General features: G+C 33.8%; 1 long non-coding RNA gene across 1 annotated transcript; it reads right to left on the reverse strand.

Moving 5' to 3' along the window:
* Positions 1-23: 23 nt before the first annotated feature.
* On the reverse strand, positions 24-1,688 carry LOC128284404 (uncharacterized). Its single transcript, XR_008274837.1, has 3 exons — positions 1,387-1,688; positions 1,200-1,290; positions 24-570 (listed from the first exon to the last, which is right to left on the reverse strand). It is a non-coding gene; the product is annotated as an uncharacterized LOC128284404 (long non-coding RNA).
* Between the last annotated feature and the right edge of the window lie 11,084 nt (positions 1,689-12,772).

The following is a 12,772-nucleotide window of genomic DNA, read 5'->3' on the forward strand; positions in this document are numbered from 1 at the left end:
TTGTAATTAATAAAAAACGGTAATTATAAAATTAAATATTATAATGTAAAATAAAAAATAGAAGAAACTATGTGCAACATCCAAAAGTCCAACTAAGCTCAAACAAATTGAAATACTTTGAAACCGATCTGAAATCATGGCTTATTATATGCGCATGTACATGGATCAGTGTACATGCACTGTGTCATAGCATATTTTGAGGTGGGTAAGTAATGACTGTATATCCCAGAAATCAGGCAGTGGCATCACAATCATGGCGTAGAAAGTTGACTCATCTGTCCATTCCTTTGAGAACTTGGGACTTGGGATTTCTATCTTTAAAAAAAGAAATAGAAATTTGATGTTTCTATTTCCAGAAAAGCCTATTACTAGGACCACAAAGTGACAGAGAGCTGATCTTTACTCATGAGTGATGCAGATTTGCAGTGGAGGATTGACCCTTATCAAACAATATTGTTCACTTTGATTGAGCTTCAAAACCTATAAATGTTAGGACAGCTCCTTTTTTTTTTTTGGTAAGTAAGAATTGAGATTGAAAAAATGTAGTGAAAAGTGTCAGGTCTTGCAATCCTACAAAGAAAAAAAGTAAATAGTATTAGTACAACTTAAAAAATATAGGGACTGAAAGGTGCATGGCTACCAGTTGACTCCATGCTTGAAAATTTAATGAGAGATGACAGATCATCAAAAGCTGGGTTAAGCAACTTGTATGTTCTTCTGGTTTTGTTTAATAAAGAGGGTACCGAAATTGGGTACAGACATAATTTCTAAAATACCTTTTTATTCTCAAAATCAAAGGAGTTTCTTAACAAAAATGAAACAACTTAGGATTATATAGAACATGTCACTAACATCATTAACAATTTAACATTAATCTTATCCGCCAATGACCACATATCAAGTATACTATAAATCATGGATCTATCATTCAGCTGTCAAACATAGAAGAAGAATGAACAATTCTGAATAGATCAGAGAACACATCAGTACAGAACAGTGCAGTAAAAACATACATGAAATTGACGCAATCATAGTACAATGAGTACATTAGAAGCATAAAAAATATCCAGAGTAAATGTGAGTTAAATTGGTTAGACTTTTTCTTTTTGGTTCATTTGTGTAAAACATATTTGAATATAGATATGGATATATATAGGTTTATGATCCTTCAAGGTTACTAAAAATATACACAAACATACCTGTATTTAACACTTTATCAAAGCCCAAGTAAAAGGAATCTGGTCACTTAAACCCTAACAAACATCCTTGTATAAGATCCTTCAAATAAATCTGCTATAAATGAAGCATGTGTTGTAAAAGAACAAAAGAGTAAAAGCTGAATTTATATAAGGTTTTCCGAAAAAAAAAAACAGAAATTAAACACACCTTTTTCAATACCAGGGTTTTGTATCCGAAAATAGGGTTTTGTGGGATGATTTGTATTAGGGTTTTATTCATGCTACCATGGACAGATGAAGCTGCCATATGATCTAGTTTTCTCCCTGAAAGATAAACTAAAGGAGGGATGGATAGCTAGATCATGCTGGCAGCTTCAACTATCAGTGGTGCGTGATGATATATATGAAAGACTACATAGGGACACTGACATGATGTATTGGCGTTGCAGGGCTGAGGGCTGCCTTTCATATAAATAGGCTGAAACTCCATACACTTATATCTTCTTTAGAAGACTTGTTTGATAAGAGGGGAATGAGAGGATATAAATAGCGAGGGCTTTTTACTTTCTTGGATGATTTCCGTCTATTTTTTTGTTTTAGGAATAGTCTATCTTTGCTACTTCCACTCTAATTTTTCTTTGTCTAATTACGTAGGATTGGCTAGGTTGGCATGGTTATCCCTTTACGTTTTTATATCTGGAATATTGTTTTTGTAGTAATTAAGATCAAATATTTTTGACATTTCACTTGTGATTTAGTCTATAGATATTTTTTTTAACATTAATCACATTATAAGTTTTTTATCATATCGTTTTTTTTTTATATAAGTCTTTTCAACATCTAAAACAATGTCGATATTAGTCTAGCTAAATCTCAATCCAGTCTGTAGATATTTAACATAAGTGATAATGATAACATTAATTAAGTGCACAAAAAGCAATAAACGTGATGCAATCCAAACTCATCCATAAATGGGAATTTAAAACCAGAGTTATAATACATCACCATCATCACTTGTAGAGTGATGGGATTAGAGAGGGGGCGAAGAGAGTAAGAAAGTGGTGGTGAAGGGAAAAGCATAGGAATAAGAAAAGCAAAGAGAAAAGATGAAATGGAAAGTGGTCCCTAAAGGAGGAGAGAAAAATGCAAATTGAATATTTGGTTTGGGCACACCACATGGAGACAGGGTAGTGAGAGTTTCTAAAATTTTCCAAGGAGGCTAGCTTTTATAACTTTAGTTGGATGAACCTTTCACCCTCTCTTTCTCTGTGTTTTATGTTGTGTAAGGTAAGCATCAACCCATCAAAGATGGCACCAAACAATTAGAGTATAAAACACAGGAAGGGGTGTCATGGGGGACCAGCTTTGCATGCCTTCTTCAGCTTCACACAATAAAGCAAAAAGCATGGCACAATATACAACATCTTCTCAACCTAACTTTATATCTTTCTTTCTTTAAATATTACATTATATATTGCCCATTTGATTTTAGATTCATTGTTTAACATGGTACTGAAACTCAAGTTATTTCTTGCATGTTACCTTTTTGTTAGCACATGCTTAAAGGACCCATTCAATTTTACCCTTAATGTTATTTTATATGGTTGAATGAACCTTCAATTGTTTAAAACTTCACTTTTATTTTGTTGTTAATTAAGGATGGCAATCTCAAAAAGAAAAAGGCAATGAGAAAATTGAGCAATCAACTGGCTTTGATGATAGATAGCATGTGATAGAGATTAGGCAAATTGGAAGCCCAGAGGTATTTACGTACACCCGCAGATTTCACTTGGTGAATCAATTTAAACGAGTACCGTCGATGTAACGGCGCCATCTTTCCAAAGGTTAAATTCCGCCATTAGTCTATGAATTTTGTGAAAGTGGTAGATTTAGCCTCAATACTATATTTTTGTTCTTTTTAGTCCATATGCTTTTCAAAATTTAAAGTTTTAGTCCTCACCAAATAGACCTGTTTATGGACCGGGCTACCTACGTAAGCTTAGCCTAAAAGACTGCACAAATTTTGAGATGATTTGGACAAAAAATTAAGCCCAAAAAATGAACTTGCCTAAAAAAATTAGACTCGTTTGAAATATAAGCTAGGCTTGAGCCTACACATTCAAGGCTTAAGCCCAGCCTGACCCACTTTTCAAGTTTATAAATTTTTATATTATATTATTTTTATATATTATGTAATTTATAACCCATAAAAATAATGTAATATTATATAATTTATATATAATATTACTATAACATAAACATTAACAAATTTAAGATAACTATATATAAAACTATGATAAACAAAAAATATATAAATTTATTAAATATTAAAATTAAAAAAAATATGCGTAGACTTAAAATGAGCTTAAATTAACCATTTATAAATATGAGCGAGTTTAGGCAAAATTTTAGTCTCACATTTTAGGTTAAGCAGTGCTTGGATAAGAATAAAATATATTAATATCATGTTTAATCCCGACCCGACCCAACCCAACCCAACCATAAGCATTTCTATCACCATACGATAACCATTAAATTCATTAAAATAAGTTCTTCTATTTTCAAATTATGATGCAGAAATATTTTATTATATGTGTAGTACCATGTCAGTTATTATTTTTATATATTCCTCACTAAAAATTCAATTAAATGAATTAATGATCGTCATTTGCACGAAAGTTTGAAATTTCAAAATTCAAAAAATATAAAGACTTAAAACAATTCAATTGGAGAATATAAATTAATCTACAATTATCGGTATAGTACAAAACTAGTAATTAAATTTAATAACACGAATTAATTTTAGGAGAGAATTGAGCTCATCACCAAGATATTAATTTTTAGAATTTGTAAGTTTTTTAAAAACACCTATTATTATCGTACAAGATCTAAAAAAGCATATGATAAGAACAGGGGAATCATCACTACAACAGACCCCATAATTTGGGTTATAAAAGCTTGCTTTCGTTATTGTAAAGCCATTGCACTTTGACCTTTTAAGATTTGTCAATATTAGACAGAAAACATGAAATGATACACATGAACAGGGGATGGAATCACCAATGAATTGAACTCTTGATTGGGTGAAACTTGAGTTTGACTCGTAGCTCAACTTCAACTAATGATTTGAAGGCTTGTAAATCTGATTGACTGACCTTAACCCCATTACATCTATACCACTAAAGTGTTGTATTGAACTGCAGTGGCAAATTACACTAACTTATGAATCAGGTAAAAGAATATTACACCACATACAAACAAACCTCTATTCCATCCACACATATCACATCATTACATCAAGATGAACTTGTTTGTGCCCATTCTTTTGTTGTTGCATCGTCAGGCAATTCACCTAATGCATGGCAGACATTTTCTTACTGTTACCAGCAGCTGTTTCCGGGCCAAAATCATCTGGAACCATGCTTGCAAGAAGTATGTAAGTGGACTCTGTTTTAATTCCAGGCACGTTCTTTAGCACAGATACTAAATTTTTGTAACCAAGCCTTTGTATATCAAGAGGATAACCGTACCTCTCAAGGAACAGTGTTCTGAAGTTGGCCACATTATGTCCCTCAGGGTGTTCCTTTACTATATCTTTCACAAGGTTTTGACAGTCGGACAATACTTGAAATCTAGAACGATCTGAAGAGTTCTTATCGGGGATGGTAGATGAAACCCCAGAATGAGGAATATTCTGCAACTTTTCTCTCCTATGTTCTGTCTGCAAGTTTGCCTGTGATGGAGTGCGCATAAAGATCAATCTCAACCCATTTGCAGCATGAGAATGGCCCAAACTGGGACTCTTCCCAGCAGCCTTAATGATCTTGAAAGGTGATGCTTGGGAGGGGCGTTCTTCTATCCATTTCTTAACAGATATTAACAAATCCACCAAATGAAGAAGATCAGTATTACTGAGAGATCTAAGAACAAATGCCCCTTCCTTCAGCAAATTTTCAGCCATCTCTTCCCTGCAAAAGTTTTACAACCGCTAAGACATGATTTTGTTAAAACTCCATCACCTCTTATAGTTGGAAAACAAATTTCCAATTCAATATATTCATTCAGAAACTGCAGATTGCTTCCACCAGGTACTAACATTTGAACAAAACGCAGTGTTTGATCATCTTACATATTCAGTCATGATAATTATTAACACATTAGAAAAGAGAAAACAGATAAAAGGTCACTCTTTCTACTATCTCTGCATGTAAACAAACTCTTTCTACTATTTCTGCATGTAAACAAACACACCCTCTTCCATCGACACATAAAAATGCAAGTACAGGATGCTTGAAGCCACAAGGACAGTAAACAGATGCCCCTGTAGAACAGAACTAAAAGCTGAACGAAAATTTGCAAGTTCATAAGTCCAGATATTTATTTTACTCTGTCAAATAAACATGGGCATGTGAAAAATACAAAGATATAAAGAAAGCAACCACAATATATTCCAAAAGTCAGCAAACAAATGTGAATATTTAACAATGAGTCAATGCCATTCTAGTTTCCATTATGAAAGGGGGAGTATATAAAAATTTGCAAGCTAAAGACGAGAACAAGCAAACTAGCAGAATTTTGTCAGCAAGGCACGCAGTAAAAAACGAGAGGGTGAGAATTAACAAACTTGGTCCTAGACTGTGTGACAGAAAGTGATCCCCTAGGTGAGTCTATTAAGATTTCCATGTCTTCCCGGAAGGATCCCTGTGTAAAAACCTCATCTTTAAAGTGATCGTGTTTGTTTGGTTTAGCTTTCATAGGATTGATCACTTGATACCTATAAGTCTTTGCTACCTCTCCAAAACTTACACTGGCTGGCAATCCAGTTAAATAAACCTGGCCTCTTCCCAGAGTGGTTTTCACTTGCTTCCTCAGTTGCATTAGTGTCAAAAGTTGAGTCATTACTTGATGAAGAAATGGTTACTGAATATGGAACTACACGCGAATTTCGTCACATTCTACCTTCATTCCTTCCCTATCAGATCTAACCCCAATGCATTTTTTCAAAGTACTGTTATTTTGTTTCTCAGTAGTATCTGCAAAATCAACAGGCTTTCCTGGAAGGTCATAATCTTTTCCCGCAAGACTGTCATGATCTTTTCCTACACGCGTGTAATCTTGTTCCAATACATGATTATGAAGACTCTCAGGTGCCTGATCATTAGATGCATCAGTAGTCTTCTGATCAACTGGAAGGGGCTGTTGGACTTCCTCCTGTGGCTTTTCTGTATTTACTTTAACAAGATTACCATTTGCTGAAGGAGTTTGTTGTATCTTTCCAGGAGCAACTCCAAAATTAACCTCAGGGGAATAATGCAACCTCAGGGGAGATAGTTCTCCAGCTTTTGGGAAAATTCCATGTATATGAAATTTACCATCACGTCGTGACTGAAGCCTGAAAATGTGTGGCATGGACAAAAGAAAGCTGGAGAACTTTTTATTAAGGCTAACATTACTTTTCTTCAGCTCAGAACGAAGGTTGGTTATAGAAATTCCATTTGTCTTTGTCAAGGCTAACACATTGATTCAAGTAGTTGCGAGGCTTAATCATCTCAACTCTTCGTTTGTCTTTATCTCAAGAGACATGAATTCAATAAATAAATAAGTATTTTGGAAAGTATTAAAATAAAATATAATACCTATATAAAAATCTCAAATAATAAATTTCATGAGAAAAGGCTTTCATACATAAAAGGGAAATAGGTGTTCAAGAAAAGACATTTTGTAACGTCCTAAAAGATGATTTGACGAAAGAGCAATATTTTACTGTATTTTGAGTTTCTAATACTAATTTATTGTGAAAATAAAATAAAATAAAGAACACACAAATTTTTACATGGAAACCCTTTCGAGAAAAAACCACAGGCAGAGAAGAAGAAACTTCACTATGTCGAATTTGAATAATTACAAGAGGAATAGACTATGTCTATTTATAGGTTTGTAAAGTCATATTCTAGTAAGAATGAAACACCTTATTCTAATCAATATAAAATAAATGGAGTTTAATAAGGTTTAAAAAACCTTATTCTAAAATAAAATAAAAGAAGTGTAGTTCTATATAAATTTTACTGTTATTTTATTTTACCACTATATTTTATTTAAATAAAGATTCCAGTCATTTAATTCAAACAATCTCCACTTGACACGAATTCTTAATGAACAAGTTCTTCATCGCGAACTCTCAACGAACAAATTCTCCATCTCTTCCATAAAACCCCTTAAGGGTTTAACTTCAACAATGGACAACAACCAAGTCTAAGCAATGCTGAAACTTGGTTATAGGAAGTGACTTAGTCATCATATCTGCAGGATTTTCATGAGTACTAATTTTGCTCACAATAATATCACCACGAGCAATAATATCACAAACAAAATGATACCGAACATCAATGTGTTTTGTTCTCTCATGAAACATTTGATCTTTTGTATGGAAGATTGCACTCTGACTGTCACAAATTACGGTACTGATTTGAAGGTCTTCATTGAGTTCACTAAAGAGTCCCTTCAACCAGATAGCTTCTTTACAAGCCTCAGTAATTGCCATGTTCTCAGCTTCAGTGGTAAACAAAGCGACTGTAGTTTGCAAAGTGGCTTTCCAACTGATTGTACAACCTCCGATTGTAAAGACATAACCTGTGAGAGATCTTTTTCTATCAAGGTCTCCAGCAAAATCAGCATCAACATACCCAATGACTCCATCTCTAGTTCTTCCAAATTATAAGCAAACATCATTAGTACCTCTTAAGTATCCTAAAATCCATTGAACTACTTTCTAGTGTTTTTTATTGGGATTCGCCATGTATCTGCTAACTGCACTGACTGCATATGATAAATCTGGACTTGAACAAACCATAGCATACATGAGAGATCCCACTGCATTAGAGTATGAAACGTGTGACATGTACTCAATCTCATCATCTGATTGTGGAGACAAAGCCGATGAAAGTCTAAAATGGGCTGCTAAAGGAGTATTAGCAGGCTTAGCACTCTGCATATTGAACCTGCAAAGAACTTTCTCAATGTACCCCTTCTGACTTAGGTACAATTTACTTGCTTTTCTATCTCTGAGAATCTCCATACCAAGTATCTTCTTTACTGGTCCTAAATCTTTCATCTCAAATTCTTCACTTAGTTGGGCTTTGACCTTTCTTATCTCTCATTTATCTTTTGCCGCTATCAACATGTCATCAACATAAAGAAGTAGATACACAAAAGAACCATCAATTGTTTTTCTTAAAGTCAACACAACTGTCAAAACTACTTCTTTTGAAATCATGAGAAGTCATAACAGAATCAAACCTCTTATACCACTACCTTGGTGACTGTTTCAAACCGTAAAGGGACTTTTTCAGTAAGTAAATATAGTCCTCTTTTTCTGAGACTGTAAAACCCTCTGGTTGTTACATGTAAATATCCTCTTCAAATTCTCTATGCAAAAATACAGTTTTTACATCTAACTGCTCAAGCTCTAAATCATGCATGGCCACAATACCAAGCAAAGCTCGAATCGAACTATGCTTCACAACTGAGGAGAACACATCTGTGAAGTCCACTCCTAAAATTTGACTGTAACCTTTTGTAAGAAACCTTACTTTATATCTGGGTTCTTCAACTCTTGGAGTCCCTTCTTTCTTTTTAAACACCTATTTACAACGAACAACCTTTTTACCTTTAGGAAGTTTCACAAGATCCCATGTTTTGTTTTTGTGGAGTGATTCCATCTTCTTTTGCATAGCAAACATCCACTTTTCTGAGTATTCACAGCTAACCGCCTCAGAATAATTAGATGACTTTTGATTCGCATCTATATCTTCAGCCACATTTAAAGCATAAGTAATTAGATCAGCCTCGGCATACTTCTTTGGAGGTTTAATTTCTCTTTTAGTTCTATTTTTTGCGATAGAGTATTGTGGTGAAGAAGCAACTCTATTCTCAATTTTTGTACTAGCTTGAGGAGTCGACTCTGTATTAATCTGATGCTCCACCTGCTTTTGATTTTCTTTATTGGAAGAGTCTTTAATATATAAGTTAGGTAGCATAGAAATTTCATAAAAAGCAACATCTCTTCTAATCACAACTTTTCTATTTTCAAGATACCATAATTTATACCCTTTTACACCAGTTCTATAACGAAAAACACATTTAATTGATCTTGGTTCCAATTTTCCATTATCAACATGAGCATATGCAGGACACCCAAAGATCTTTGAATCAAAATAATTAGCAAGATTACCACACCATAACTCTTGTGGAGTCTTTTTCTCAATGGCAACGAATGGGGATCGGTTGATCAAAAAACATGTAGTAGAGGCTACTTCGGCCCAAAACGACTTTGGTAAGTTAGCATTTGACAACATACGTTGAACCTTCTCCATGATCGTTCTGTTCATTCGTTCTGCAATGTCATTTTGCTGTGGAGTATGGCGAACTGTCAAGTGTCTCACGATCCCTTCTAACTTGCACAATCTATTAAACTTATCAGAATAGAACCCTAAGCCATTATCTGTGCGGAGGTATTTTATTTGTTTTCTCGTCTGTTTTTTAATCATAATTTTTGAAGACTTAAATGCGAAAAACACATCGCTTTTCTGCTTGAAGAAGAACGCCCAAACTTTTTTGGAAAAATCATCAATAAAGGTTAACATATAATTAGCTCCACCTCTCGAAGGCACTCTGGATGGCCCCCACAGATCAGAATGAATATACTCCAACGTTCCCTTTGTGTTATGGATTCCTCTGGTGAATCAAACTCTCTTTTGCTTCCCAAAAACACAGTGCTCATAGAAATTCAGTTTGTAAATTCCTTGCCTATCAAGAAATCCTCTTTTGCTCAATTCTGCCATGTCATTCTCACTCATATGCCCTAGGCACATATGCCAAAGTTTAGTAATATCATCATCTGACAAAGAAGAGTAAGCGACAGCTGCATCACCAGTAACAGTAGAACCCTGCAAAACATATAACTTGGCAGTCTTTTTCTGCTCTTTCATCACAACAAGGGAACCTTTGAAAATCTTTAAAACCCCACTTTCAACTGTGTATCTGTACTCTTTTGAATCAAGAGTACTCAACGAAATTAAATTTCTTTTTAATTCTGGAACATGTCGTACGTCACTAAGTGTTTTGGCAACTCCATCAAACATCTTAACTTTAATTGTTCCAACACCTGCGATTTTACACGAAGCATTATTTCCCATCAAAACAACACCTTCAGACACTGTTTCATAAGTTTTAAAGCAATCCCGATTGGGACTCATGTGGAAGGTGCAGCTTGAATCAAGTATCCACTCCTCGCTCACTTTAGAATTGTTGACTGAAGCGACTAGAAGTTCACCATTACTGTAGTCTTCTACAATATTAATTTCACCGGAATTTTCTAGTTGTTTTCCCTTTTGATTGGCAGCCTCCCTTTTAATCTTGTTCTATAGCTTATAGCACTCAGATTTAATGTGCCTTTTCTTATTGTAGAAGTTACAAGTTTTACCTCTGTTTGAAGACTTTGATCTATCTTTAGATTTACCGCGAGGATTCCGTTCCTGTGTCCTTCCACGATCATCATCAGTATTTCAATCTTGTCTCCCACGAACAATGAGACCCTCTCCCTGAGAGTCGGGTTTAACCACAAAATGCTTCATCTTATCATACGAGGTCAAAGAATCATAAACGTCATCAACTGTGAGAGACTCGCGGCTATATAAAATTGTGTCTCTAAAGGTTGAATAAGACGGGGGCAACGAACAAAGTAGAATCAACCCTAGATCTTCCTTATCATATTGAACCCCTAGAGTCTCCAAGTTTGAGAGAATTTCTTTAAACATTGTTAAGTTTTCATGTACAGACGCACCTTCCTCCAAACGATGAGCATAAAGACGCTGTTTCTATAACGTCCCCTAACCTTATACCGTCACCGGAACAGGGTTACGAGACACTACCAGTCAGTACAGTCCAATTTCGGTCATTAATTAAAATAAATATTCACACACATCCTAGTTTTAAGATGTCGTCCCTTTAATGGGCCCTCGCAGTCCAATATGAACAGTAAATTCAATTCGGGACTAATTTAGAATCACTACGAATTTTTCAAAATTCATACTACATACCGTTGCCAACCATAATTTACTCATTTCATCAATACTTTTACAACCTAAATGACTCTCATTAAACATCCCGGTACATGCCATTATCAATACTCAACATACTTTACCTTAATGAATTCGGGATCGTCTTGGGATCTTGATTCAACGTACTATCTTTACTTAACTGCATGACGAAACAAACCGTCACGCTGAGTATGGTATACTCAATGGTATTTCTATAATCCGAACAATTAATAATATAACAAATACTTAAGATCATAATAACAATTACAATTATTCAATTATTTATTCATAGATAAATTTCAACTACTTACCATATAAATTTTATACAAATCATATAATAAATACAATAACATAATTGTTCAATTCTTAACTAAATCCATTATTATTTACTCCATTCTTTCACTTACTACTCGGTATAGCTTTCCTTAATTTACTCACAATTCAATATCATTAAACTATATTCAACTATACACTTATCAATCATATTCCATTTTAATTCATTTCAATAACAGTCACTTTCATTTATATCATATCAACTTACTATCCTCGATAGCTTTCAAGATATACATACGATTCATATATCTCAAATCACATTTTAATTCATCAAGTGGCATCATATATCATCAATTCGAACTCCAATCATTTCATGAACCTTTGGTTCATATTTTCAATTCATATCTAAATTTTCAATTCTCAATTCAATTTCTCGTTTCATTTCAATAGCTTGATCAATCAAATTTATTCGATTTATCTTTCACTTATTTACTCCTATTAACAAACCCGGACTTTAACGGATACACGGATTCCAACCCAAACACACCAATATGGCACATTGTGCCTAAAACAGTACATAGTACACGATCGAGATCGACACATAAAGTGCCTAAAACGACACACGAGGTACCTGATACGATACACGAGGTGCCTGATACGACACACGAGGTGCACGAAATACGACACATAAAGTGCCTGATCAAGAAGCCGGCAAATCCGTACACTTCCAGATCCTATGGCATGCCAATTATATCCGACTCACCCGACTAGTTAATAGGGTATTTCATTCACTTTCTCAATTTAATAATTCTTTCATCAATATACCATTCGATAATCACATATATTCACCCATTTTCACAATTCATACAATTTCATTCAATTCAACAATATATTTCAATTATTCACATTAATTCATAATTCAATACAATTCAATTCACTTTTCAATATCAAATATTCAAATATCACAATCTCATATATTCATATCAATTTCCTTATATTTCCAATCAATATATTTTTCAATATAATATTCATTCAATATTCAAATTTCTACATAAACCATATATATTGTATAATTCAATCAATATAAATTCAATCAAAATAATTTCAATCAATATAAATTCAATAAATTCATTACATACCAAAATCAATCCATTCCAATTGTAAAACATCATAATTCTAACATAACAATTGCCATATGTATATAAATATAACAAATAATAACTA

This window comes from Gossypium arboreum, chromosome 11 (genome assembly GCF_025698485.1).
Source record: "Gossypium arboreum isolate Shixiya-1 chromosome 11, ASM2569848v2, whole genome shotgun sequence".
Lineage (NCBI taxonomy): Eukaryota > Viridiplantae > Streptophyta > Magnoliopsida > Malvales > Malvaceae > Gossypium > Gossypium arboreum.